The sequence below is a fragment of the Macaca thibetana genome, chromosome 14 (genome assembly GCF_024542745.1).
Source record: "Macaca thibetana thibetana isolate TM-01 chromosome 14, ASM2454274v1, whole genome shotgun sequence".
NCBI classification, from domain to species: Eukaryota; Metazoa; Chordata; class Mammalia; order Primates; family Cercopithecidae; genus Macaca; species Macaca thibetana.
In genome coordinates, this window is record NC_065591.1 from 122,140,462 (window position 1) to 122,168,454 (window position 27,993).

Here is a 27,993-nt window from a genome sequence, read left to right on the forward strand (position 1 = left end):
CTCCTTTTCTTCTCTCCATTCTCTTTCCTCCCCACCTTCCTTAATGCTCTCCTCTGTCTTTATCTCCAAACCCTTCTCACACACCTCCCACAGGCTTCCTATTCCAGGGGCTTCTGACAATTTGAAAGTCTTGAGAGAACAAAAGAGAACTCAGCTGTCACTAAATATTCCTCCCCGCCTCCCCTCAGTCCCTTTCCCCAAGGGCTTTGGAATAGTTCAGGCCCCAGCTTTCTCCCTTTCTGTAAATGAGCCTCTGCCACATTTTCCTTATAAATAAGAGCCATTCAGAGCAGTTTTCTCTTGAGCTGCTTGGGGGACAGGAAGTGTCCATCCCATCTGCATCCCCCAGCCCACCATGCTGTGCTGTCAGACACCTTCCAGTCACTACACCTGAGGCCCAAAGGCAACCTACGGTTCCTGCCCAGCAAGCCCAGGGTGAATGTGGCATCTCCCACTGCCCTTGCACCCAGCTTCAGCAGCCCTGCCCACCAAGAGCACATGGCTCATGGAGCCTCTGCCAGGGAAATCTGCCTCAGGCTTGGTCAGTGTTTTAGGCAGAGGAGTCACTCCTGAATGCAGTTTAAATGTCTTTGGCAGCAACAGAACATGAAGGTCTTTTAAAGCAAGTTGTCCTCTATCTGTCAGAACAGGGGAGCCAGTTAAGATTTTATTACAGTTTATCTCCAGAGGTGGGGGTGGTGAGGGAGAGCTCGGGAGTTATTTTCCATGTGTGAGATAGACTGTCCTGAGGCTTGCTAAGTTTATAGATCACCAGTTGCCAGAGTTCCTTTTGCTTTTTACCCTGGAGGGGAAAAATAAAAAAATAAAACATCCACTTACAGATCAATTGCATTGTCTGCTGCTCAACAATATATGGGCCTAGAGCAGGAGGCTGTGAGCCAGGCCTCATTACTAAAGATCCCTGCAAAAATGGGTGCAACCAGACAGTCTCTCCCTCCAAACTCCTGACCCAGGATTGCTGTCCATGCAGCTGGAACAATGAGCACTTGTGGGGGTCCTCCCCACATCAGTCTAGGGCCAAAGGATATCAGCTAGGGCCCTGAAAGCAATACAAGGTCTTATACCACTTTTTTATTTTTCTTGCTTGGCTTTCTTTGAAATTTACATCCCAGAAGAATGTCCTGGAACTTGTATAGATAAGGGAGTTCCTTGGGAGAGATGGAAAGGGGAGGAAGAGGAAATGGGAAGAGATTGGCGTGGGTGCAAGGAGGAGGAGGCAATGATCGTTTAAAGGAACCATGGAGGATGGAAGTGGGGTGGTGTGCAGAGCTGTGGTGGAGCTCAGCCTCGGAGCTGGGCTCGCCAGGTTTGGACAGGCCCTGGGCTGCAAGCAGGGGATCCCGTACATTTGAGGTCCAGACTTTCAATCCACAGAAGTGTGTGTGTATCGCCCCACTTGATCCCAGCTTGCTTTCCTTCATTCTTTTATTCATTCATCTGAAAGTCCTTATGAGCATTTGCTTTGTGCCTGTTACTGGGGACACGGCAGAGTACAAGACAGGCACGTTTCTTCTCTTGGAGCTTTTGACTTGGCATCAGCCTGTTTGCCTCTGTGAGGAAAGACAGTCGGAGCACCCATGAGTCGTTCTACTCTCAGAATCCAGCTCTGCCCATGGTCTGATGAAGGCTGAGCCCCAGAGCTGCCATGTGAGAGGCTGCTTGTCCACAGGCACAACTCCTGCAGGGCACAGCGGAAAGCAAGGAGGCACGCTGCTGGAGAAGGCCGAGCGGCAGTCACCGCCACCCTGCCAAAACCTGCCCTAACATGGAAAAGACCCGGGCAGCCAGCGGCCTCCTGAATTAGGTTGTTTGCCAAAGCAATGCATGTAGCCCGGAGAGAAGCAGGCTGGGACTGCAGGGCATGCTACAGCTATCTTCAAAGATCTGAAGGAGGTCACAGAGCGGGCATGGTGGAGGTATGTATCGCGGCTCCAGAGGACACAGTTTGCAATGCTTGCTGGAGGTTACAGAAAAAGGAATTTGGGCTTAATCTAAGAAAAAATTATATAAAACATAGTAATGAGCTCCCTGTTCTTGGTGACAGACAAGCAGTGTGTGCACCAGCCTGCTAGTGATGGCACAGAAGGGGTGGCTGCACTGCATGAAGCTGGCCCTGCACGGTATCCCACGCTCCTCCCAATCTGAATACTTTATGATTCTGTAAAACACTGAGAAACTTTATTTTTAAAGCCACAAACCACTTATTTTTAATTGGGGTGTTCCTTTCCCATATTGTTATTATATTTTGTGGAGTGGGAAAAAAATGTTTCCAAGGCCCTTCCTTTTTTGCTGCCTCACAGAAGCCAGACCTGGGCACCTTTTCACATGAGTATTTTACCCTAGAAACTCTAGGCAAACAGGGCCCAGTGCCTTATACACTGGAAAATTACACAGCTCTGAGATCCTGAAAAGTGCATAGTGTTATCTCCAGTTTATTGTTCATTCTTAGAAGGTATTCTGACGATTATTTTCCTGTCTTGGTTTGAAGAGGCAGGAATTAAATGCCAGTGAGTGTGTGTAACAAGAACTGTATAACGCTGCCCTTTGGGAAGGGTGCATGGATCAAAGGGGAAGCTAAAATTACTCAGATCATGTAGGGCTGCACTTTGAGGTTCTCTGGAGCAAGGCTTGTGATGCCTGGGACAGCAGTGCTGGCAACAGCAGGCCTGGTGCCCTGAAGCCCCTGCTTCCTGCCTGTTTCTCTGGAAGTCTGCTGAGCTTCATGGCCACTCTAGAGCACAGCCTTGGAGCCCTGTCCGCACACATGGGTGTGCTGCCTGTCTTGGGTTAGCCACGGCCCATGAAGCTATCGCTGACTCCTGGGCAGCCAGAGGTGGGGGGGCGCGGCAGGGTGGGAAACCTCCCAGTCACCAACAGTGACCTTGGTGAGGCGCTGGGGGTGAGTCAGATCCTCCTCACAGACTACACACGGCTGCCACCTCCTGGAACTTGCCATAACCCAGGCAACTCAGATCCTGGGCCTTCACTTGTGATGGCAGGGACAAGGGCACTGCAAAGGAGGGAGGCGGGGGCAACAGCTGGGTGTTACCTGCCTTCTACTCTGGAAACCCAAAGCTGGAGGCTGCTGCAGCTCTGGGCACCCTGCGGGCTTCTGCCAGCCCCGCCTGGCTTCCCTCCTAGAATACAGTGGAATCCTCATGGGTTTATAAAACCAAGCCTGATTTCAGGAAAGGGGGTGTCCTTTGGGTCACCTTTGATTTATCCTGCCCTCCTCATCCACATCATGCCCCATGTTGGTAAAACCATGGCATATTTTACAAGAAGCCCTTTCTCTCTCTCTGAGCCGAGGTGCTGTTACAAGCTGTTCAGAGGCCCCCGTGCCCTAGTATCTCTGACATAGGCAGTTGCTGTGGCAAAAGAGAGGCACCAAACAAAGCCATTGGCCCTCTCTGAAGACTCTTGGTGACTCTAGAGCCAGAAGTAAACAGTGGGATGGACAGATCATCTTCTCCAACTCCTGTCTTCAAAATGCACCCGTGTTTTAATGGCTCCCCAGGGAAGGAGATCCAGTCACCGGTTAACATTCTGCGATGGTGTCTGATAGCGCGCACTAGCTCCAGAATGTTCCTATCCCTCTTGGGCTTTCTTTGTGTGTCTTCATCACTCCGACACTGGGGTCCTTCAGGCCCTGTTTGCTGCAACCCTGACTGGAGCCTTCACATTTAAGTTCCTAATGAAATCTTCTCTTTGACTTTTGCTCATTTATAACACTTTGTGCTAGCTCTTGGGGTCCCAGAGAAATCAGTTTCTAGACCAAATGCCAAGTGCCATCCCCCAGATATGCAGGTGAGGGTTGTCACTAAAATGCCAAGTGACCTGTTGGCAAGCGGACAGCTGAGGGTGGCCTTGCTGGCTGGGCTAGGCCAAATGGGCTCTGGCAGTTCAATGTGTTTCATTTCTCTGCTGTTTGACCTGGTTCATATTTGGCTGGGGAGATTGTGCCCAGGCAGTGGGCCCAACTCAGCTGTGTCCTCTGGCCTCTGCACAAGATCTTTATCATGAAGCTAGGCGAGGGCTGTATAATCCTTTCTGTAACTTCAGGGTAATGGTCAAGGTAGGAAGGAGCTCTGGCTGACCTGTCTGGAAGAACAGGTTGAGGTTTATAAGGTGGATTTCAGTAGCTGCGGGGGGTTAATGGGTAGGGAAAGGAGAGGGGCTGGCCGATGATGGCCTGGCTGTAGCACTGAAGCCCAAAGACCCAAGGTATACAGAGGTCAAAGCTTCAGGTTGGGCAGGAAATTTGTGCAGGCCAGCATGGAGAGCCTTCTTAAGTCTTGAGGATGGTACATTCCCCAAGGGCAGTGGCCACATCGTAAATGTATTTTCACTCCCTTACAAAACTCAGCACAGTACTTTCACATAGTATACAGACAATGGTCAAGAGCACTGAGTTCCAAGGCCTGCTCTAGGATTTAGCCTTGTGACTAGGGTGAGTTAATTAAATTATCTTCTCTGTGCCTCAGTGGGCTCATCTGTTAAATGGAGATAATAATAGTACTTGCCTTACACGACTGTTACAAGGATTAAATGAGAGGATAAGCAATTACAGCAGTGTCTGGCAAATTTGCTAATCTTCCTAGGCACACAGCGGGTATTGATTGAGTGAATGGCTAGAATTCAGATGGAATTATATTGTAGGAGGACTAAATTCCTAGTTTGAGACTCTTTATCTCCAGTGCTTAATTTTATCCTGGTATTTGTCACCTATTTTATATGCTAGAGAGTTTTATAATTACTTAAATCATGCCACCAAGACAGCCTGGAAGAAACTAGCACATGTATTGAAATCCCTTCCACCTCAAGGCTGCTTGCTGGGGACAGCCGTGTACTGCCGCCATGCTCTCCACACACGTTTAAGCTCAGGGGCTGAAATGTGCAATTCTTTGCTGCTGATGGAGCTACAGCTGCCCGGACAGAGCTAGGTTACACTGTTCAGCCCCATGCTGCAGCTGGTTCCTCTCATGACCAGAGGCCAACATGTATCCCATGGTTTGTTAGGGTCAGGGCAGCCACCTGGGGCCACAGACCAGAATGCTGCTCACTTATCTCCTTGGGGATTTGTATTTACCCCTTGGCCTTGCTGGCTCTCTGCTCCGGCCACCTGAGAAAGCTGGCACAAGACAACAGGAAATTGGAAGCTATGTCACAGGTCAGGTGTCCAGGGAAGGGTCTGAAGGTGACCACCCTGGGTGTCATGTGGAGGGAAGGGAGGACACCCTGGCAGGAAAGCCTGGACTCAGCTTGGGCTGTAGCCAACCCCTCTCTCTTCAAAGCACCCACCATAAAAGCTGTAACAGAGCAGAATGGCTGGGCCTCTCTCACCCCTTCCTTTCCCGCACTTGTGCACCGGCCTCATGACTCCCTTGCCAAGTCCCTTGGCTTCCCTCCGCAGTCTGTGGAATCTGAGCAGGATGATCCCTGGCCCAGCTGTTAGGAATCATTTTGAGGATGAAAACAATTAAGCTGGGCAAGAAGCCCACCACCGAATCCTGTCCCCGTTTTTGTACCCTTGCCTTTTGTTCTCCTTCACCCCTTTCCGGGTCACCTTTTCTATCTATCCATGAACCTGCTGAGAACATTCACTGACAGTGTGCTGGCTCTGGAGGCACCCGCCCAACCCTGTGGATTTGGAGATCCTGGGGTGTGGAAGGAAGGGGTAACTGGATTCTGGAAGCATCTCCCCCTACAAGAGGCTGGGCCAGATTCAGCCAAAGTGCCGGCCATCTGTGTAACATTGCTAAGCAGTGTCCTTTCCTGGACTTGTCCTCCCTGCCCTCTGGGCATCAGAACTCTTGGTGCTGAAGTAACAGATGTGCACACTGAGGCATGGCTAAGGAAGGCTGTGAGCCGTTTGTCCATCCACCCCAGGCAGCCCTTCAGGCTCTACAGGCCAGGGAGCTCACTGCTGCATCTGAAGAAGTTCCTCAGATATTTTGAACCCTCCCTGCAAGGGCAGGACTAGCTGAAGGAAGTGCTAGACAGGGCCCTGGGGCTCTGGACTCTAGCCTGCGAGCCAGGCAAGGGGATGACGGCAGCATCTTTGGTCTCTGGTGCTCTACATGGCTCCTGAACTCCTCTGGACAGTGTGTGTGTCCCCTGCCCCCCAGGCCACAGTGTTCTTCCCGCTGCTGTGTCCTGATATCTAGGACCGTGCCTGGCACACAGTAGGCTCTCAGCAAGTTTGTCTCACTAAGGCTGGCAATGCCCACTTTCTGCAGCACAGCCAGCCTCCTTTCTTCACTTTAAGGCATTGCTAGTCCTTCTTCACCTGGGTTGTTTGCCTTAAGTATCAAAGTCCTAAGCTAAAGAAATGAAATGCGAAGGTGGCTGATTTCAGGCATCGACAAGGGAGAAGGTCTGTCTGGGGAAGGAGGCGACAATGGGAGCGTCCGGAAGACAGAGAATGCCTGTGAGGCTCAGCTCCCCACCTATCCCTAGAACTTCCTCATTATCTCTGTGGCCCCAGGAAAGGGACCCAGAGGCTGGCTCATGCCCAGTGTGAAAGCTGGCAGCAGGAATGCAGGAGGAGCTGGGAAAAGCAGCCTGAAGTGCATTTCTCAGTGCATTTCTCAGTGTATCACCTTACTCTGATCCACCCTGTTGGTGAGGGCGGCTGCCCCGCCCACCTTCACAGCTGCCGGGGTGTGGCTGGGGAGGGGAGCCTGGGCTGTGAGAACAGATGATTTCAATTTAAGCAGCATTTGGGGAGAGTCCTGTTCCACTTGCTCATTTTTCTTAGCACTCCCCCCACCCCTGCCCCGAAACTTGATTCAATCAGTGGTGGATGGGAAAGGCCCGTTTCCATGACAACCCTACCGTGAGAAAGAAAAATCAGCCAGAGAGCAGGCTAGAGTTTTATCTGGAAGAGGGCACTTGGGTGGGTTTAGAAATGGAGGTCCAGCAAACAGTGAGACGGGCTCTCATCCCATGGTGGGACCTCAGACCCTGGAGAAGGCACGGAACATGGGGTACCATCAAGGATGTTTATGCTCAGAGAGACACACCTGCTCGTTGCCTGGTTTCCATTAAACCTGCCTGATCTCTCTGGGCTCCAGGCCTACTGCTTGGGTTTATTTTCATGGCTGATGTAACCCAACCAGACTGATGAGTCTGGATCTTTCCCTTTTTCGTACAGTGCTTCCTGTTTAGTTGAGCGTGTTCAATATTTCTGTGCACATTCATTTCCCATCTGATGTTTCCAAAGAGGACTGTGGTCTCAATTTCATCTTCCAAGGTGAATGCTCTGGAGCCCAAGGACCCAGATGTGTTGATAGAAAGCATGGTGTGGACGTTGTTCACAAAGGTTCAATCCAAAGGGAGGGGATCTTTGGGAAAGATTAAGGGTTTCGGTTCAACCTCTATACCCTTTTAGGGTTGTGGAAGTTGAGTTTCTAAGGAGAAATTATTGGCTGGACTTGGTGTCCCAGCCTGTGTCCAGAATGAGATGTTCAGCAAAGGTGTTTCTAGGAGGCACGTTGCTTTGAAAATGTCCATGTCTGGGCTTGAGGACTCAGGATACATCAACCCCTATCATTCTCTGAGGTTCTCAGTCTGCTGGTTTCCTTGGAGATCCATATGCCAGCCTAGCTCTGAGCCTGGCAGAACTCATGGCCCTGGGTTTGGAAAACTCTCCAAATGTAATCTCCTCCAAGGGTTTTGCCCTTTACTCTGAACTCTGTGGGGCCTTTTAAAGTAGATTGAATCCATATGTTTCTGATTCATTTACACTTAACTCATCAGAACGTTCCCTTTTTTTAAATGAGTGATTTGTTGTCTTAAGATGTCTTTGCAATCTTATTTATAAGAGCTTCTTTCCCCTTTAGAAACAAGATACCATGTCTTGTCAAGGGATGTGTTAGGGGGTGGCTGTGGTAGACACCTTCTAGTTTCAGGTCTGAGTCTTGTTTTGGTTCCTAAGAGGAAATGCACTATTTTTGCAGAGCTGCTTGGTTTGAGTGTTAAAAGATTTTGTTTTTGCTCTGAGCATGGGTTTGAGAGCAGATATTTATACTCCTTCTCTTTGGTGGAAACTCAGTAAATGCTGCTTCTGAGTAGCAAAGTAACCTTGGGAAAATTACTTAATCCTTGTGGTCCTCCAGTCTTTCCTCTGTAAACTGGGGATGAAAATACCCCCTACATCACATGGCTGTCATGGTAATAACGTATTTCAAGATGTTATAAAAACATGAGTCATAGAATTAGCTGGGGTTCCTCTAAACAAGCTCATGCATTGCTCTGGCCTTTCCTTCATATGTCATCCCTTGGGTCCACTTTATTCCAATTAATACATCAAGACTCAGCCCAAACATCACATATTCTAAGACCTTCCTTATATATCAGTCTTGATCCCCCAAGAACAGTCCATCAGTCTCTCCTCTGTGTCCGTGCAACATCTTACCCATGTCTCGATCCTCCGACTCATCACTTGTTAGCCATCTGTTTATATAGCCCTATTTTCCCTTTATAAAACTGAGATCTCCTTGAGGGCAGGAAAATTATATTCATCTTGGTATTTCCAAAGACCTGGACAGAGTCTGGCTCATGGAGGGGCTCGATAATAGCTGAAATTAAGAAAAAGAGACAGCAAAGGGAATACAAGGCTATAAATTCTTTTGGGATTCAGGATAAATCCAGTTAACTCCACCTGGATTTGTAAGAAGTGAGGCTAAGGAGAAAGTAATTAGTAAGATTTCTCCTTTTTTCTGTAAGAACTGTTAATGCCAATTAGAGGGCAGCTTCCAAAAACCACCAGTAGCAGCAGCATACTTCTTCACTAACTATATCAGATCCTTTAGTCACGCCCAAGATTTTGAGACAAAACTAGAGATACCCAACCCATAGGGTCATATGTAATAATAAATATCAAAGTCCTACAGTAGAATTCCAAGCTATTTCCTTCTTTAAGGTATATCATATGTAATGGGAAAGAGGAAAGTCGTTTCCTATTTTATGAAGGATTTTATTGTCAACACTGGTCCTCTCTCTCAATCCATAACCTATGAGCATAGCCTTGGAGAAATAAAAAAGAGGTCCATATAAATTCAACATTCAGAGTCATTGAATGTTAGATATGTAAAAAGCAAAGTGTGACTGCTAGTCACTGTAGGTCTTGGGGCAACAAAGAAGCATTGAAAAGATCCCTGCCTTTGAGTACTGGTTGTAGATAAAGATGCACAGCCAACTGTAGGGCAAAGAAGATTTTGATAATTGCTAAAACAAAGGAACAAAGCATGGGTACAGAGGAGGGAAAAAGTACCTATGACCAGTTTGATCTTGGAAGGCTTCATGGGGGAAAGGTGGTAACATTTGACCTGAACTTTCAAATACAGCTAGAATTTGACAGATGGTAACAGAGAGAGCTTCCAGACAAAGAGAATAACCGCCTGAACATAGTTCATAAGGTGGACATGTGCAGAGCATATTTTATGAACATCAAACAGACCAGGCTGGAGTGTATAGTTACTGGAAGGAACAATGAGAAATTAGGACAGAAAGATAGGCTTAAGCTTGAAGTTAAGGACTTAAGACTTTATATGCAATGGGGACCACTTTTTTTTTATGATGGAATGACTTTATCAGAACTGTGGTATAGAAAGATAATCCATGCCACAATCTAATAATAATAGTCATCCTTTATTGAATACCTGCTATATTCAAGCAACCATTCTAACAGATTTATATGAATTAATTCCTTTCATTGTCATTTCAATCTATGAGGTAGATTATATCTCATTTTACAGATGAGTAAAATGAGGCACAGATAGGCTGGGTGACCTTCCTGAGTCCAAACTGCCAGAAATAAAATTTTTGGCGCAGACCCCATGCCCTTAACACTTAACACTCATAGCAAAGAAGCAGAAAGTAGGCAATTAGAAGCTATTTCAGTATCTAGTAACAAGTTCTGAGGGCTGAATGGAAACAGTGGTTTAGAAATAGAAAGAAAGCAGGTATGAATGACACAGTAGAGGCACTGCCCCCAATTTGCTGTGGAGTGGAGGATAGTGGAGGAGAGCAGAGTCAGAGAAGACTTTGTGGCTTGGGATTTGAACCACAAAAGGCAAAGTAAATTTCAATGGGAAGGTGAAGAGTTCAGTTTTGAACATGTGGAACATAATACACATGTGAAACTATCTTGCAAGACGTTGGAAGTGTGGGCTGCAGAAAGTTTGCAGCTACAGATGTTGAAACATTGTGGGAATCACTGAAGCCAGAGTAGGTCAGGCCATCAGGAGCAGCACAATCTCTTTGATTCCTTGTAACATAAACTCTCACTCATTTTTCTTTTTCTAGTTACTTAAGGTATAAAATTCAGTTGTTGATTTGAGATCTTTCTTTTTTTAAATGTAAATACTTATGGCTACACATTTTTTTTCTTTGCACTGCTTTCATGGCATCCTATAAGTTTTGGTATGTTGTATTTTCATTTTCATTTATCTCAAGGTATTTTCTAATTTCCCTTGTGATTTCGTCTTTAACACATAGGTTGTTTAAGAGTGTGTGTTAAATTTCCACATATTTGTAACTTTCCAGTTTTCCTTCTACTGTTGATTTCTAGTTTTATCTTATTGTGGTTAAAAAAGATACTTTGTGTGACTTCAATAATTTTAAATTTGTTAAGACTTGTTTTGTGGACTAGCACATCCTGAAGAATGTTCCAGGTAACACTTGAGAAAATATGTATCCTGCTGGTGTTGAGTGAAGTGTCCTCTATATGCACGCTAGTTATAATTGGTTTGTAGTTGTTCAAGTTCTCTATTTCCTTATTGATCTTCTGTCTGGTTGTCTTACCAATTTTTGAAAGTAGGGTATTGAAATCTTCTACTACTATTGTAGGCCTGTGTACTTCTCCCTTCAAGTCTGTCAATGTTTGCTTCATATGTTTTGGAACTCTGATATCTGGTGCATACATGTTTATATTTGCTGTATCTTCTTGGTAAATTAACCCTTTGATCAATATATCATAACCTTCTTTGTCTCTTGTAAAGGTTCTAATAGTATGTTGTCTGGTTTTAGTATAGCCACTCTTAACTGTTTTTTGCTGATATTTGCATAGAATACCTTTTACAATCCATTTTCTTTCAACCTATGTGTGTCTTTAGATCTAAAGTGAGTGTCTTATAGGCAGCATATAATTGGATTATGCTTTTTAAAAAATACATTCTAGCAACCTGTGCCTTTTGTTTGGGAAATTTAAGCCATTTGCTTTGAAAGTAATTAGTAATAGGGAAGAACTTTCTTATTCCATTTTGTTATTTTTCTGTAAGTAAGTCTTATAGCTTTTTTGTTCCTTATTTCCTCCATTCATTCTTTGGGTTTAGTTGATTTTCTTGTAGTGACAAGTTTTGGTTTCTTTCTATTTTCCTTTTGTGTATATTCTATACATATTTTCTTTGGGGTTACATGGGGATTACAGATAGTATCCTAAAATTATAACATTCTATTGTGAATTGATACAAAATTAACTTCAATTGTATATAAAAACTATACTTCTTTGAAACTACTCCCAATACTTTATGTTATTGAGGTCACAAATTATATATAGTATACACATTAACATAGGTTTATAGTTATTTGTATGCATTTGTTTTTTAAATCCTACAGAAAATAAAAAGTGGAGTTATAAATCAGAATTACAATGCCAGACTTTACATTTGTCCATATCTTTACTTTTACCAGAGATCTTCATATCTTCTTTGAGTTACTTTATAGCAACCTTTCTATTTGTTTTTTTTTTTTTTTTTTTGAGACGGAGTCTCGCTCTGTCGCCCGGGCTGGAGTGCAGTGGCCGGATCTCAGCTCACTGCAAGCTCCGCCTCCCGGGTTTATGCCATTCTCCTGCCTCAGCCTCCCGAGTAGCTGGGACTACAGGCGCCCGCCACCTCGCCCGGCTAGTTTTTTGTATTTTTTTTAGTAGAGACGGGGTTTCACTGTGTTAGCCAGGATGGTCTCGATCTCCTGACCTCGTGATCCGCCCGCCTCGGCCTCCCAGAGTGCTGGGATTACAGGCTTGAGCCACCGCCGGCCGCAACCTTTCTATTTGACCTGAAGGACTCACGTTAGCATTTCTTTTTTTTTTTTTTTTTTTTGAGACGGAGTCTGGCTCTGTTGCCCGGGCTGGAGTGCAGTGGCCGGATCTCAGCTCACTGCAAGCTCCGCCTCCCGGGTTCCCGCCATTCTCCTGCCTCAGCCTCCCGAGTAGCTGGGACTACAGGTGCCGCCACCACGCCCAGCTAATTTTTTTGTATTTTTAGTGGAGACGGGGTTTCATTGTGTTAGCCAGGATGGTCTCGATCTCCTGACCTCGTGATCCGCCCGCCTCGGCCTCCCAAAGTGCTGGGATTACAGGCTTGAGCCACCACGCCCGGCCACGTTAGCATTTCTTGTAGGGCAGAACTAGAAGTAATGCATTTTCTCAGTTTTTGTTTTGTCTTTATTTCTCCCTCATTTTTGAAAGGCAGTTTTGCTAGATACAGTTGTTTGTATGTGTGTGTGTTTGTTTTATTTTGGGATTTTAAATATTGTCCAACTGCCTTCTGGTCTCTAAGGTTCCTGATAAGAAACTAATCTTACTGAGGATCTACCGTATATAGTAACTTTTCTCTTGATCTTTCAAGATTTTCTTTGTTTTAGCCTTTCAGCAGTTTGTCTTCAATGTGTCTCAGCATGGGTGCTTTTGGTTTTATCCTACTTGAAATTCATTGAGATTCTCGAATTTGTAGATTCATGTCTTTCCTCAAATTTGGGAAGCTTTCAGCCATTACTTCTTCATGTAAGCTCTCTTACCCTTTCTCTCTTCTCTTTCTGGGACTTCCACAGGCATATATTGATCCTCTTGATAGTATCTCTAAATCCCTTAGGCTCTGTTCACTTTTCTTTATTCTCTTTTCTTTCTGCTCCTCAGACTTGATAATTTCAAATGTCCTATCTTCATGTTTACTGATAGTTTCTTCTACCTGTTCAAGTCTGCTATTGAAACCTTCTAATTCATTTTTCAATTCAGTTTTTATATTTTTCAGCTCCATCATTTCTGTTTGGCTTATTTTATAATTTCTATCTTTTTGTTGATACATTTCTTTTGTTCATACATTGTTTTTCTGATTTTCTTTCTTTCTTTTTTTGAGACAGGGTCTGATTCTGTTGCCCATGCTGGGATGCAGTGGCAGGATCATGGCTCACTGAAGCCTTGATTTTCTAGGCTCAAGCGATCCTGCCACTTCAGCCTCCTGAGTAGCTGGAACTACAGACACATGCAACCATGCAGAGCTATTTTTTTTTAACAGAGACAGGGGTGTCACCATATTGTCCAGGCTGAGCTCAAGTGATCCTCCTACCACAGCCTCCCAAAGTGCTGGGATTACAGGCATAAGCCACTGGGCCCAGCCTCCCTTCATTCTTTATCTATGTTTTTCTTTAGCTCTTTGAGCATATTTAAGATCGTTGTTTTAAATTCTTTGTCTTATGTCTGATCCTGTGTTTCCTCAGGGACGGTTTCTGTCTTTTTATTTTATTTCTTTGAATGGGCTATGTTTTCTGATTTTTTGTGTACCTTGTGATGTTTTGTTGAAAATTGAGTGCTTGAAAAAAACAGAACAAAACAAAACAAAACCATAAACTTCTCTCAGTCTTCACAGGCTGGCTTTGTGCCAGGGTCATCCTCATCTAATTAGCCAGGTATGTTCTGAGCCTTTGGATCTGTCTGAGGAGAAAGGTTAAAGTCGTCTCAGGTCTTTTCTGAGCATGCATCTTGCCCAGATGTGCATGGCATTTCTATCACCCCATATACACAGCTGCTTATACATGTCTTAATTCCACAGAGTCTTACCTCAGTTTCTCCTCAGGGACTTAAATGGTCTATTCTACGCTTCCATCTGTCAGCCCAGGTATCTACAAGTCTTAGTCTCTCTGCAGCTTCCCAGATAGTGCTGCTACTTCTCACTGCCTCAGCTCTGAGTTAGGTGCAAGAGACCAATCTTCAGGAAGCCCCCAGGTAAGTTAGGACATTGTGAATAAGGTCCACTCTGCTCCCTCCAATTCAAGTGATGGGATTGAGAACTGCCATCTCCTTCAGACCAAGATGGTGGCATGTCAGAGAAAGGAGGGGAAGGGTGAGTAAAAATGCCACAAAATTTTCTACCATTTTAAATTTTACTTATTTTTGATTGGGCATTTTCTTGACTGCTATAGACCTTTGACTGTTTTTCATAGCTCATATTAGAATACTTTATCCTGTTTTTGGTTTTTTGTTTGTTTGTTTGGTTTTTGTTGTTGTTGTTGTTGTGTCTCTGTGAGGGAACAAGGCTTGATACTCCCCAGTGTGCCATTTTGCTAATGTCACTCTCCATTACCATTTTTATGACTCCTTCTGGCTGCTGGATACCCTTGACAGACCAAAATGAAGGCAGACAGGAGAGTAAAAAACTATGTCTCTTTTCATGTGCCATAACAGATGAATTTTTCCTATGAACAGTATCTATGCTACTCAGGAATGACAAGCTATAAAGAATGAGCATATATAAACAGAGGCCTTGGAAAGCCCCAACTCTTTAAATCTTAACCACTATTCCAAAACATCAAACAACCCTATCCTTTTATAACCCTAATGTGAACTTTGATTTTGCCATGGTTGAGGTGATTTTGCCATGGTTGGTCCCAAAGCATATCTTGTTCTGGATAGGCAGCTGTGAAAATACTGACCTTCTTAGCTTGGGTTCCCCTGAAAGCAAAGTCGTTTATCTGGGAGGTGATTCTAAGTTGCAGAAATGAGGGATGAGAGAATGAGAAAAAGAAGAAGAGGAGGCCAACATAAGAAGGTTGCACTGATGCTGCTGCCATGCACATTGAGAGCTCAATTTTGCTGATTTTCCTGAGAAGCATACAGAATCATCAACCCCCAGGAATTGCCCACAGAACAGATGGGAAGCCAGAGTATTTATTGACTGTCAAGGGTGTCCCTTGGGGAAATTAACTCCTTCTCTGATTTTCCTCGGAGCTGCACATGTACCTGGGTCTGTCTCTGAGGTATTATACTGCAGGTGGGACAGTAGTGGAGTCTGCTGGTCAAGGGTGTGTGGTACTCCGTGGCTAAAGTGGTACTCCATGGCAACTGGGGATGCTGATGTGTGTTGGGAGGAGTCAAGATGTCCACAGAATGGCAGTCATGTGACAGCCTCATAAGTATAGATGAGGTGCTCTACCAAACAGAACTCAACAGTGTAAATGTAGAATCTCATCTTTTCTTTTTCTCCTGTTTCCCTTCTCTCTTTTTTCCTTGTCAAATTTCATCTATTTATTAAGAATATTAGTGCCATAATAATATAGAACTGAATTCCATGCTTTTCCAAGTCACTGCAGTTACACAAGTTGGCCCCCCACCACCTTGTTTTCTTAGTTTCCCGGTGACTATTAACCAGAGACATGTATTTCAATCCCAGAGAGCAGTCCTTAGCACATTCTTGGCTTTTCAGGGTAACTTTCTGTATGTGGAGGAAGCAAGAACTCAGGGTTTTCCAAAAAGCTGTGGGTTCGAGTGGTTAATCTGCAGTGGTTTGCATTAGCTTACGTGTGGGAAATGCAACACAAAGGAGGTGCCCAGCAACCCTGCACATAACGTGCAACCACTCATTCCGACTCTTTTCCCTGAGGATTTCTTTTGGCTGAACAGCAAGCTCTCTGGGCTCTGCAACTAGAGAACATCTCTAACATAACATAAACGTTGGGCAGCTGCTGGGAGCTGGAGAGGGCTCGGTCTGAACAGCTGTGTGAGGTTTGACCTTGGGGAAAACAACACCAAATCCCACTACCATAGGCTGGTTTCCATTTGGACTTAGTGCAAATGAGGCATAATAACAATTAAACAGATATACTTGGAAGGGAAGGAAATTAAAAAGGCATTTTATGTGGGGTAAGGAGAGTGGGTAAAGAGAAGAAATTTCATGGATGATAGCTGAGAGAAGCTTTTTTGGAACTGACAGAGGTAAAAACTATTACGGGTTGTTAGCTTTATGAGAGTAGGAACTTTCACTTTTACTTTATGTGATTCTGTACTGTTTAAGTACATTTGTTTATTACAAACATGCCCAATTTTCTAACTCATCCCCCTAGAACACAGAGAGACCCACCAATTATAGAAGTGTAGACATGAGAAAGGAGAGGGGTTGAGGGGTGAAGCTGTGTTTTAAGGTAGCCGCAGACACTGATTAGACAGTTTGGGATGCTTCTTTGACTTGGATACTCAGTGGTAAACATCTTGGCTAAAAGATGTCCTGGGAAAGATTATATGAGGACTTGGGGCTTTAAATCTTGGGAGAAGACTTTTGTAAGATCACTTTAAATTCCCTAGGAATTGCTTACAGCACTATCATAAAAGGAACAAAAAAATCCATGTGAAAATATTAATCATAGGAGGCTGGAAAGGCAAAGACATTTGTGGCTGTGGACAATTTCAAATAAATTTTGTTGCCTTCCTTAAGCAATGCCAGCTGTGGGCCTGCTTTTTCAAACCAAGATGAACTGTAAGAGAAGAAAGGGGAGGAAAGGTCCGTCCCCCATAAAGACTGCAAGTGTGTCTGAATTAAGGCAGCTAAATTCTATTATTTTCATGTTCCTCAAATCACTATTGTAGGGAGGGGTTCATAAAGACATAATAAATGTTTGTTCAACTAAATATTTCAATGACCTAAAGTCTATGTGGATTAAGAAAATTAAAATTATGTTCAATTTTCCTATTGAATTTGAATCCTGAGACTTTACTAAGCTTAAAAACCATTGTGTTTTTAAGTGGCTTCTTAAACAAGTTTACCCAAAGGCTTGAGTCATTTGATGAATGTGTTTGCTTTATGGCATAGCTTAGCATGAGCTTTGCTGTCAGATGTGAGTTCTGGCTCCACCATTTACTAGTAATTTGACTGTGGGAAAATGGTTTGGCCTATTTAAAAGCTAAGTTTCTTCAGTTATAAAGTGAGTTTAATAACGGTACCTAATGTATGGAAGTTTGGTGATTAAGTGAGATAATACTTACAGAGTACCTACCTCAGCATTTTTCAGAGACAAAGCACTCAATGTTAATTGTAGTTGGTCACCAACATCTTCCTCCTCTTCTCCCTCATTCTCTAGAAGAGGGGTGGGTAAACTGGGGACCCACTGCTAGGTTTTGTAAATAAGTTTTATCAGAACAGCGTCATGTCCATTTGTTTATGTACTTTCTATAGTGGCTTTCATTCTAGAGGGCAGAGTTGAGTACTTGTGATAGAGACCATGTGACCCGCAAAGCCTAAAATATTTACTCTTTGGCCCTTTACAGAAAAAATTTGCTGATCCCTATTCTAGAAGGAAGAAAATCTAGGGATGTGTTTGTACTTTTCCTGAGCTTAAATTACCAGGAACTCATAGCTTTGATTAGAAGAAACTAGACGAAGAGTTTGAATAAACCCTTAAGGCATGGAACATTACGTTTTCTTCATAGATTTTAAAAATATGCTTAGAGGCAGAGATGATCACATGCTAAGAAAGACATGGGGGAATCTTTAAACCTAAACATTCCACCTTAAGAAAAAGAACAGTTAGAATCTTTTGGCTTAATAGAAAAGCCACAGAAGCAAGCAGAGAAATCCTAATGAGTTAGAGGACAATCATTTCCAAGGATTTTGAGTGTGTCTTAAGTTATTTTATTGAAATAAAAATTTATTTTTTCTGAGTTCAGAGGCATAATCTGGAGGTCAGAGAGCACTTATAGCCAGGAAATGTTTGCACATAATAACAGATATGCTATTTGTTCCCAGGAATTTTTTTTCTTTAAACCTCAGAGTCAACACAGTCAAATACAAAGCAAGTGGAATTTCTGCTCTGTAATTCTAAAATTGTCTTTTTAGACTCATAGCAGAGAAAATAATCAGAAAAAAGCCACTTGGAAGAAAGAGTGACTAAAGTTGATGACAACAGATTGGAAAGATAATTAAAAAGCATCAAAAAACCACAACACTTTCAAGATTAGAAAAAAACTGCTCTGGGCAGATGAGCTGGAGAGGGTAAGAAAAGGAGAGGACCTGCCTAAGGAGAAAGGTTGGTATGGCTCAACACGAGGCCAGGGGAACCATAAGGACAAGGTTAGTGATAACATTAGAAGTTGGCTGGCCTCAGGCCACAAGTGCCACCCTACACGGGGGCTTGGCGAGCCACACAAGAGTTGAGTTATAGGGTCCCATCACCCTTTCATGAACACATGACATGTGTCTCTTGGCCTATGGGACTATGTTAGATGATCTTGTCCAGAAGGAATGATAGACGGCCCTCGGTGCCCTTAAACTTAGCTCATCTCTTTTCAAACTACCGCATATAATTCTCACGTTAAGGGCTAAGGGTGTGTGTGCATAAACAGAGAGTGGGACCTGGGCTACTGCAGGGTTGAAGTAAGGTAGAAATAACAGTTCCCAGCCTCCATCCTGGGGCTGGAAGACAGTGCAGGGTTGATGTTAGCTGTGTATATCCCCCAAACCAAGACTGGTGGGATCCACCCTGTGGAACATAGTAATGGTTAAGAGGCTGTTAAGAAATTGATATGCAGAAGGTCCCAAGCATTTCTCATTTGTCCTAAGCTTGTCCTAAGGTGTATAATAGTGATCATGTAAAGCACTGGAAACACTGCTTGCAGGGCAATTGCTCAATGCATGATTGCTAGTTGGTTTTTTTCAGGAAAACAGAACAAATATGTTAGATCTAGATATATACAAGGGGGGATTTACCATGGGAATTGGCTCACACAATTCTGAAGGCTGAGGAGTCCCATGACAGGCTTGTCTGTAGGCTGGAGAACCAGAGAAGCTGGTGGTATGATTCAATCGGAGTCCAAAGGTCAGAGAACCCTGGTGGGGGATGAAAAGAGGAGGTGCTTATATAATTCCTAGAGTTCAAAGGCTCAAGAACTTGGAGTTCTGATATTCAAGGGCAGAGAAAGTGGATGTACCAGCCCCAAAAGAGAGGGAAAACGCACCCTTCCTCTACCATGTTGTTGTCCTCAGTGGATTGGATGATACCTACCCAATACTGGTGAAGGCAGATTTTACTTGCTCCGTCTATTGACTCAAATGCTAATCTCTTCCAGAGACACCCTCACAGACACACTCAGAAATAATGTTTCACCAGCTATCTGGGCATCCCTTAGCTCAGTCAGGCTGACAAATAAATTAACAAACACATTGCTATTATTTTTATGGTTGAAACCAAACTGAAAACTTTGGTTTTTGCTGTTTAGCAAAGAAATTCTATTTGTTTTTTAAAAACAAACAAGCAAAAAGCACCTAACCTGAGAAGTCAGCACAGCCTTCAGATCCTCACCCCTAGAAAGCTCTTGTCTTGGCTGCTCCCTCCTCCTCGCGAGAAATTCCTTATGCAGTACGTGCAGGAACTGCCTGCGTGGGATGATCTGTGAGCTACATGTGGACTACCCCAATCTGCTTTTTGTTCCTAATTCCTGAATGAGCAACTGAAAATTCCCCATGTGATCACTCCCTCTACCAGCTCCGGCTTTCCCAGAAACGCTAGGCTTGCTGTTTTGTACATTTGCAGGATAAAAGAAATGTAAACATTTAAATAATAATGTATTTTTAAAGGCATAATGGGGTTAGTTAGGTAAAACAACCCATCTCACATCATCTGCAGAAGAAATCTAATAAGTTTTGGGGTTCATTGGGGAACCAGAGAATATTCCATTTTATGAGAGGATTAAGTTTTTATTGAATTACGTCTTTATTCAAGGCTCTTTGGTTCATCTACTAAAATAGGGAGTTTAAACTCAGTGATCTTTGGACTAGTAAAATGAAAATCATGATAAGAATCTTTTCATAAATCAGTTCTTTCTTTCTTTTGTTTCTTTTTTTTGAGACAGAGTCTTGCTCTGTCACTCAGGCTGGAGTGCAGTGGTGTGATCTCGGCTCACTGCAACCTCCTCCCCCTGGGTTCAAGCAATTCTCCTGCCTCAGCCTCCTGAGTGGCTGGGATTACAGGTGTGCCCCACCACGCCCAGTTAATTTTTGTATTTTTTTTAGTAGAGTCGGGGTTTCATCATGTTGGTCAGGCTGGTCTCAAACTGCTGACCTTGTGATCTGCCCGCCTCGGCCTCCCAAAGTGCTGGGACTACAGGTGCCTGCCACCACACCCAGCTATATATATATATATATTTGTGTGTATATATATATACACAAAATTTGTATTTTTAGTAGAGATGGGGTTTCACTGTGTTAGCCAGGATGGTCTCGATCTCCTGACCTCGTGATCTGCCCGCTTCAGCCTCCCAAAGTGCTAGAATTACAGGCGTGAGCCACCGCGCCCGGTCTATGAATCAGTTCTTTCAACAAAGACTCTACTGGGGCTGAGGGCTGCCAGATATTGGGTGTCCCTGGAGATGAAGCCAGTTGTGTCTATTGGCCTCTTCTCCAAATAGCCAAAGCAAGTGTGCTCAGTGCCCTGGAGTGACCCAAGGGCAGTGGAATGAATAGCAAAAAATGTCTCAGGAAAACTGAGTTCTAGTTATGGTTTTTCCATTAATAGTTGAGGCTCCCAAGCTTCTCTGGGCTTCAATTTTATCATCTGTAAAAATAAAGGCATAAGACTATTGGTGATTTCGAAATACTGATCTCATGTCAGGCTAGTGACTTAAAATCCCTCCAGGAGAGGTTGTTAAAGGTACACATTTCTTAGCACAAATCTGGAAACAACCCAAGTGCCCATGAGTAGGGGAGTGGTTAAAATAAGTCATGGTATACCCAACCATAATTGCCCTTTGAAAACTATGAATTAGATCTGCATGTGCTGATATAGAAAGATCTCTAAGGAATATCGACTGAAAAAAGTAAAGTACAGAGCAATATATATGGCAAAATTCCTCTTGTGTAATGGAAAATGTGCATGTGTGTGTGTATGTGTGTGTAACTGAAAAGGAATATATATTCATATATAAATGCACACATATATATGGCACAAACTTGCTTTCAGTTATTGTTTATGTGGGCGTATACAGGAAACTGTTAAGAGTGTTTATCTTAATAAAGTCTAACAGCTGTATGGGCAGGGTAGTATTTAAGGTATTGCTAATAACAATAGTAATGTTAATAGCTAAGGGCTGATTCACCCCACCTATTTCTGATGTCTTCTTTTTTTGTACCCGTCAACATTTATCTACTAATGGGTTATAACAAGAAGGGGACTTTGTACTGTGGGGATAATACTGAATGGGCAGTAAGTGGATCTGAGTTTAAATCGTATTCTAGTTGAACATTCTTCTGCAAGTAACTTAACTTCCCTGGATCTCAATGTCCTCATCTTTTAAATGCGGTAATAGAACTGGCAATAAAACGTGGTGGTTCTATTTTAATTTGCAGGTAGTGTTTATAAGTAATCTGGGGAGACACACAGGAACACATACACACACTCAAATACAGAAAAAATGAGTAAAGAGCATTGCTAACTCTCAACAAATACTTTAAAGTTCTTTCTTAACACTATGGGCTATGGAGGAGAAATAACCTTTATCCTTGGGGAATTTTATGATCTTGTAAGGGAGACAAAACAAATTTGTGTGAACCAACTAGAGAACAATATAAAGCCACATATGACAACCTTGGATTAACCTTATTCTTACGGAGCTCCCTTTAAAATATGACTCACCTGAAACTCAAGAAAACCAGACTCAGCAATAAATGTAAAACCCAAGTCCCTCGGTCACATTTGCACTGAAATGTAAAATAAAGGGTTAGACAGGTACAATTTCCTTTGTAGTGATAAGATCCTCTGATTCTATTATATAATCTCCAAAAGGAGGTCCAAATTGAATACTTTTTTTCTCCTGAAACTAGATTCCTCTCTGTTTAGTAGAGTCCCCATTTCCAATTTAGGGCTTTGCCAACCCCGTATAACTTCTTTGCACAAAATTCCCCAAGATAAGGTCAAGGAGAAGGCCTTACATTATGTCAGCCCCATTATCTGAGCTCGAGAGCCTCCCTTGGCTCCACCCTGTCTGGGCAATGCAGTGGGAGAGGGGATTGGACTGGGGGTGGCCAGGTGGCTGTCTGGCCAGCCTGGTCACAAAGACCCCAGTGAGTGTGAGATGAGCACATGACAGGGGCTCTGGGCAGGTCAGACTTGACGCCTAACTTGACCCCACTGACAGCCAGAGTTTGATAAAGACATGATTGAGTTGGAGATTTCTTTCTGACAGTTTAATGGATAGCTATAATTAGGGGCCCGCTCTGAGGGTGTGGAAACACATAGACCCCATTGTAGGGAGGCTAAATGCTACAAAGGTCAAGGCCAAAATATGGTATGAAAGAAACTCAACGTTTTCCAGCATGCAGGAGAAGTGAGTCAGTAGTGAAACGCGTTTAACGAGCATGATCAAGCATACCCAGTTCTTTTTGGTTCTTGAGCCTAATGGTTGTCATTAGTGGTGGCTCTCAGAAGCAGAGTTTCAGTCCTTGTGGCTCCAGAGACTAGCACTCTGAAGGTGGAGCTGACGGGATAAACTTCCCACCTGATCTCAGAAAGCAACTGACTTTCTTTTCTTCTGGAACCATCTCCCTGACTAAAAATAATAATGACAACCACAATAACTGAGACACACATATCGAATTTTAATGTTAAATTTAAACAGTATTTGTCAGTTTGTTTATACTTCTTTGTCAAAATAATGATTAATGAAAGTGGCTTTCAGCCCTAGATAGTTTCTGGGACTTCTTAAAAGCCTTTTTCTTAGAATAAAGGAGTCATGATGTGCCAGCCATAATAAGATCCAACTAACAATGATAAAAAAAAAAAAATACAGTGAGTAATGGCAATAATGTTCTCATTAAAGGAAAACAGTTCACAACTTAGACAGAAACAGAGGGAATTAGTGAAACTCCATCCACCGAGGGCTCATAGGCTGCCCTTGGAAATACTCTTACCTGGTCACAGTACTAGTGAATTCATTTCCTGGTTAAGTTGGTAAGGTAGGCATCTTGAAAGACATTCATTAATCGAAGAATCAGATAATCCCAGGGCTGAAAAAGGATTTTGGAGGCCCTAGAGTGCCAAGAGGCTGACCCACCTCTGCCATATGGATTCTGATGAACAGAAGCTCTGACTCCTTTACACTGCCTATCCCAATCTGGGTAGCTGTGAGTATTAACAAACTTGTCCTGATACAGTAGTCTCCCTTATCTGCAGTTTCACTTTCTACAGTTTTAGTTACCTGTGGTTAACCGCAGTCCAGAAATAGTAAATGGCAAATCTCAGAAATACACATAAGTTTTAAATTGCCTGCCCTCCTGAATGGCATGATAAAAATCTCATGCAGTCCTACTCCATCTCACCCAGGACATGAATCATCCTATTGTCTGGCGTATCCATGCTGTCTGTGCTACTCACCCATGAGTCACATAGGAGCCGTCTTGGTTATCAGATTGACTGTCATTTGTTTTGCAGTGCTTGTGTTCAAGTGACCCTTATTTTACTTAACAGTGGCTCCAAAGAACAAAAGTGGTGATGCTGGCCATTTGAACATGCCTAAAAGAAGCTGGGAAGTGCTTCTGTTAAGTGAAAAGGTGAGAGCTCTTGACTTAATAAGGAAAGAATAAAAATTACAATATTAAAGTTGCTGAGATCTACAGTGAGAATGAATTTTTTACCGGTGAAATTGTGAAGAAAAAAAAATTCATGTAGTTTTGCTGTTGCACCTCAAACTTTATTATAGGTATGTATGTATAGGAAAAAAACATAGTTGGGATTGGTACTATCCTAGGTTTCAGGCATCCATTGGGTGTCTTGGAACATATTCCCTGTGGATAAGTGGGGACTACTGTATTGAGCTAAAATCTGTTTTTTTTCCTACCTCCCACTGATTGGTTCCATTCTATCAATTGGGGTCATATAGAACAGGGCTAAGTCCCTGTTATATATGTAACTAGGACTGGTTATGTAATTTGCAGGGCCCAGTGCAAAATGAGAATGTGGGGCCCATGTTAAAAACTACTAAGAATTTCAAGATGGCAACAGAGCATTAAGCCAAGGGTGGAACCCTTCTAACTGCAGAGCTCTGCGGCTTTACAGGTAAGCACACCCAGAAAGTTGGCTGTATAGGGATCAGTGTTAATAGAAGGAAACTTTATTTTTCCTCCACTTTGTGTTATAACTTTTTTCAATTCCTTCTTCCTTCCTGCAGATCCCATGGAATATTCTGGTCTTTTGCAGATATTAAAAGCCCAGTTCAATATTTTATTAAACTCCAAGCTCTCAATCACTACCTTTGCCCTGGCTGGGGCTGGGAAACTTGCAGAGACTTGCCTCTTCTCTTTGTCCTCCTGGCTGGTCTACTTCCCACTCTTCATGTTGCTGTTGGCTCCTTCAGGGCTAGCGAGGGGTAGAAGGAGAAGGGCAGTGGATGGGAAAGGTCTTCCTTATTTGGCAGGCCCAGGTAGGTGCTCTCTGAGTTGAGCACCCAAGTGCTCCTCCTTTCTTTCATGGGTATGTCTCTGGGTTCTTCTAAGCTCCTCCTTTGCAGACTTCCAACTGCAGTTTTCTGGTGCAGGGATGTCTCCTTTGGCTAGAAATTAATGACATTCTCCCAGCCCATGGCTGGTGGTTCACTGCAGTTTCCTTCTGCTGGGGTCGTCCACCCTGCACTCCCTAATTCCTGTGGTCCTCTTGGATAGAGTTTTCAATCTGCCTCATGCTGGTTTCTTCCTCAGGTTCGCATGTGGACCTTAGGAAATGTGTTTTTGCCCTGCCATTCGCATAGCTCCCTTCAGTCTGCCAGCACAGCTTCTACTCCCTGCCCACAGCCAGAGACTCCCTCCTTCAGATTTTCTTCCAAGTAAGTGTGACTCAGATACTAGTTCCAGAATCTGCCCCAATTCCAAGGAATATATGGCAAGCCTGTTAGAGATTATTTGAAACTCATCTCAGTTGGCCTGAATAGTGGAGGATTAGGAGGGCATTTCAGCATACAACTTTCTTTTCTTTTCTTTTCTTTTTTTTTCAGGCAGAATTTTGCTCTGTTGCCCAAGCTGGAGTGCAATGGTGCAAGCAAGGCTCAGTGCAGCTTCAATCTTCTAGACTCAAGCAGTCTTCCCATCTCAGATCCTGAGTAGCTAGGACCAAAGGCATGTACTACCACACCTGGCTGATTTTTTTTTTTTTTTTTTTTTTTTTTGAGAAATGGGGTCTCACTTTGTTGCCCAGGCTACAACTTTCTTTCTGAAGAAAGCTTACCATTTGTTGCTCCTCCCTAATGGATATTTAGTCTTTTCTTATATCATCTGGAGATGAGTGATAGATCAGTGCAAGCGGAACAAATTATTGGTGTTGCCCCTTTCTCTAAATTTGAAGGTAGTTGGCACTTATTGTGCTTAGTGTTAGGGCTTTAGCAGACAGTGAGACAATAAAGAGAAGTCCCACTTGAACATCCTGTTACACAAGTAATGGACTAAGAAACATTTGAGGATAACTACAGCTATGGATTCAATGTTTGTGTCCCCCACAAATTCCTGTGTTGAATTCCTAACTTCCAATGTGGCTATGTTTGGAGATAGGGCCTTTATGCAGGTAATTAAGGTTAAATTAGGCCATAAGGGTAGGGACCTGATCTGGTAGAATTTGCACCCTTATTCTTAATTCCCTTTCTCTCTCATGTGCCCTTCTCTCTCCACCATGTGAGGACACAGTGAGAAGGAGGATATCTGCAAGCTAGGAAGAGGGCCCTCAACAGAACTAAACTGGCTGGCACCTGGATCTTGGACTTCCCAACCTTTAGAATTGTGAGAAAGTAAATGTGTGTTGTTAAAGCCAGTCTGTCTATGGCATTTTGTTAGTCAGCCCGGGTTGAGTAAGATGACTACTCTGCACTTTGGTGAGTGTTGCCTTTCTAAATGTGAGCACCTGCCATTCCTTTAATCTTCCCCAGCAGACCAAAATCTCTTTGCTCACCTCTCTGGACAGGCTCTCATTTGTTACATATTGGAGTCACATTTTTCAAAGGAATTGTTCTCTGTGGAGAACAATGAGCATAAGAGAAAATTGTGTTAAGTCACTTCACTCTTGAAAACCCATTTGGTTGTTCTTAAAATGTAAATATAAAATATGAGATTAGTAGGATAAAGAAGGGTTGGATGCACAAACATATAACGAGGATTACTCTCTTGTAAACACAATTTAGATGGTTGTCTTTCTCTTTTGCCGAAGTTGCATGGTAGCATTTGGGTAACGTAAATGCACTTTTGATTCAATGTGACTGTATTTAACTTCAAGGATGGTGCCCGGATCTAAACATGCTATCCCAGGGTGGTCTCCTGAGCAAAAGGAAGAGGACTCTCAACCCCAGGACCCAGAAGCTATAATTCTCTGAATGAGACTGAAAGTGCAGCGATGCTGGTGGCCTAAATCCATCCTGCTGTCTCATTTGGTATCTCATTTTCTCTATTTTATCCTTACTGTATGCTTTTAAAATGCAGGTACAGAACTCATACTTATATTTTTAATTGTCTTTCTTTCGGATTCTGCCCTTTGATGTATTAAAATATATTTATCAATTTTAAAGTATCTCCTCACATGATGCTTATTAATTGCAAAGGGAAAGACAGTTAACTTTACAGAGGGGAAACCTGACAGCCTTCCCCACAAGCAAATGACCAGCGTAAGACACAGGGGCATCATGTGCCTCTGGATACCATGCACTGAGAAGGACATAACACCACTGTGCGTATTGCTAAAAAGGCACAACCTCCATCGAACCTTGAGAAAACACCAGACACACACCCAGATGGTGGAACATTCTATAAAATAAAATTATATCAATGTCATTAAAGACAAGAAAGACTGAGGACCTAGCTCACAGATTGGAGGAGATTAAGAAGACATACTGATTAAATGCAATGCGGATAAGAAAAAGGCCACTGGTGGGAAAATTGGTGAAATTCAAATAAGGTTTGTAGTTTAGCTAAGAGTATTGTATAAATGATAATTCCCTGGTTTTAATAGTTTTACTAAGGTTTTATAAGATGTGAATGTAAGAGAAAGCTAGGAAAGGTTTTTGCAATTTTTCTTTGAGTCTATCATCATTACTTTAAACTAGAAGTTTACAAATTGTATTTATTGGGTCTCTCCTCTATGCTATTCTCTGTGCTGCGAGGACGGCAGTAAACAAGACACAAGCTCTGCTCACAGAGGCTCACAGTAGAGTTTGCAGAAGCCCAAGCAGTCATGCACTACTTGTTATGGTGGGTGCATGCACACAGTGCCGCAAAGAGCAAACAGCTGAGTGTGAAAGAAAGTGTGCCACAAATCTGAATGAGAAATAGCCGTTGGCTGGAGAAAACTGGAAGTGACATGGAAACTGAATCCCAAAGATGGATTACAGCTATCCAAATAGACAAATGGCATGTGGAAGAGAGATAGGGGAAGCTGTTCAGGCACAGGGGCAAATTGTGCAAAGGGAGAGCCTGTTGGGGAACTGTAGGAATAGATGTGCGTGCCTCCTCAGTGTGCTGGAGGGCAGGAAGGGTGCGTTTGAAGTCTGTGAGCCTGAACGGGAGCAAGATGCAGGGGCCAGCCCAGGAAGGTCTCCCGAAGGCCTGCTGAAGGCCTGCAAAAGAGCTGGGAACGTGAAGTCATTGAAGGATTCCAAACAGAGATTTGAAATGAGATTTATGATGTAGTGCATGCACTCTGGTCACTGAGTAGCTAATTGACGAGAGCTAGCAGTCAACGGTTCGTCTCTGATTCCAGTCACAGTCCGTGTGGCCAGACAAGGATATTGAGGTCATCCAGATGAGAGGACAGTGGCCTGAGTGGGTGTAGAAATCAGTAAATGCCTCAGTGTCTTTGTGAATCTCACCTCTCTCCTAAGGAGAAAGGAATCAATGTGAATACCTACCATGAGCTGAGTTCTACACTGGACATTTCACTCTCGTCATTCCTTGATGTGCCTAT

General features: G+C 43.4%; 1 long non-coding RNA gene across 1 annotated transcript; it reads left to right on the plus strand.

Moving 5' to 3' along the window:
• The first annotated feature begins 1,649 nt into the window (after positions 1–1,649).
• LOC126934993 (uncharacterized) lies at positions 1,650–26,561 on the plus strand. Its single transcript, XR_007719177.1, has 4 exons — positions 1,650–1,937; positions 23,530–23,612; positions 24,756–24,880; positions 25,049–26,561. It is a non-coding gene; the product is annotated as an uncharacterized LOC126934993 (long non-coding RNA).
• The last annotated feature ends 1,432 nt before the right edge of the window (positions 26,562–27,993 follow it).